Raw genomic sequence first — 2,432 nt, forward strand, 5'->3', positions numbered from 1 at the left:
TTTGCATTTCTCTAATGATTAATGATGTTGAACATTCTTTCATGTGTTTGTTGGCAATCTGTATATCTTCTTTGGAGAAATGCCTGTTTAGGTCTTCTGCCCATTTTTGGATTGGGTTATTTGGTTTTTTGAAATTGAGGGGCATGAGCTGCTTGTAAATTTTGGAGATTAATCCTTTGTCAGTTGCTTCATTAGCAAATACTTTCTCTCATTCTGAGGGTTCCATTTTCGTCTTGTTTATGGTTTCCTTTGCTGTGTAAAGGCTTTTAAGTTTCATTAGGTCCCATTTGTTTATTTTTGTTTTTATTTCCATTTCTCTAGAAGGTGGGTCAAAAAGGATCTTGCTGTGATTTATGTCATAGAGTGTTCTCCCTATGTTTTCTCTAAGAGTTTGATAGTGTCTGGCCTTACATTTAGGTCTTTAATCCATTTTGAGTTTATTATTGTGTATTGTGTTAGGGAGTGGTCTAATTTCATTCTTTTACATGAAGCTGTCCAGTTTTCCCAGCACCACGTATTGAAAAGGCTGTCTTTTCTGCATTGTATATTCTTGCCTCCTTTATCAAGACACATATTAATCAAACTATCAAAAATTAAATACAAAGAAAAAATATTAAAAGCAGCAAGGGAAAAACAACAAATAACATACAAGGGAATACCAATAGGTTAACAGCTAATCTTTCAGCAGAAACTCTGCAAGCCAGAAGGGAGTGGCAGGACATATTTAAAGTGATGAAAGGGAAAAACTTACAACCAAGATTACTCTACCCACCAAGGATCTCATTCAGATTTGACAGAGAAATTAAAACCTTTACAGACAAGCAAAAGCTAAGAGGATTCAGCACAACCAAACCAGCTTTACAACAAATGCTAAAAGAACTTATCTAGGCAGGAAACACCAGAGAAGGGAAAGACCTACAGTAACAAACCCAAAACAATTAAGAAAATGGTCATAGGAACATACATATCAATAATTACCTTAAATGTAAATGGATTAAATCCTCCAACCAAAAGACTATACTGGCTGAATGGATACAAAAACAAGACCCGTATATATGCTCTCTACAAGAGACCCACTTCAGACCTAGGGACACATACAGACTGAAAATGAGGGGATGGAAAAAGATATTCCATGCAAATGGAAATCAAAAGAAAGCTGGAGTAGTAATTCTCATATCAGACAAAATAGACTTTGAAACAAACACTATTACAAGAGACAAAGAAGGACACTACATAATGATCAAGGGATCAATCCAAGAAGAAGATATAACAATTGTAAATATTTATGCACCCAACATAGGAGTATCTCAATACATAAGGCTAATACTAACAGCCATAAAAGGGGAAATTGACAGTAACACAATCATAGTAGGGGACTTTAACACTCCACTTTCTCCAATGGGCAGATCACTCAAAATGAAAATAATAAGGAAACACAAGCTTTAAATGATACATTAAACAAGATGGACTTAATTGATATTTATAAGACATTAATTGATATTTATAAGACATAAGACATTTATAAGACATATTAGACATATTATAAGATATTTATAAGACATCCAAAAACAACAGAATACACTTTCTTCTCAAGTGCTCATGGAACATTCTCCAGGATAGATCATATCTTGGGTCCCAAATTAAGCCTTGGTAAATTTAAGAAAATTGAAATCATATCAAGTACCTTTTCTTACCACAATGCTATGAGACTAGATATCAATTACAGGAAAAAAAGCTATGTAAAATACAAACACATGGAGGCTAAACAATACACTACTAAATAACCAAGAGATCACTGAAGAAATGAAAGAGGATAGATCATATGTTGGGTCACAAATATAGCCTTGGTAAATTTAAGAAAATTGAAATCATATCAAGTACCTTTTCTTACCACAATGCTATGAGACTAGATATCAATTACAGGAAAAAAAGCTATGTAAAATACAAACACATGGAGGCTAAACAATACACTACTAAATAACCAAGAGATCACTGAAGAAATGAAAGAGGAAATAAAAAAATACCTAGAGACAAATGACAATGAAAACAACGACGACTCAAAACCTATGGGATGCAGCAAAAGCAGTTCTAAGAGGGAATTTTATAGCAACACAATCCTACCTGAAGAAACAAGAAACATCTCAAATAAACAACCTGACCTTACACCTAAAGCAATAGAGAAAGAAGAACAAAAAAAAAAAAAAACCCCACAAAGTTAACAGTAGGAAAGAAACCATAAAGATAAGATCAGAAATAAATGAAAAAGAAATGAAGGAAACAATAGCAAAGATCAATAATACTAAAAGCTGGTTCTTTGAGAAGATAAACAAATTGATAAACCATTAGCCAGACTCATCAAGAAATAAAGGGAGAAGGCTCACATCAGCAGATTTAGAAATGAAAAAGGAGAAGTAACAACCGACACTGCAGAA

Source organism: Physeter macrocephalus, chromosome 3 (assembly GCF_002837175.3).
Source record: "Physeter macrocephalus isolate SW-GA chromosome 3, ASM283717v5, whole genome shotgun sequence".
NCBI lineage: Eukaryota > Metazoa > Chordata > Mammalia > Artiodactyla > Physeteridae > Physeter > Physeter macrocephalus.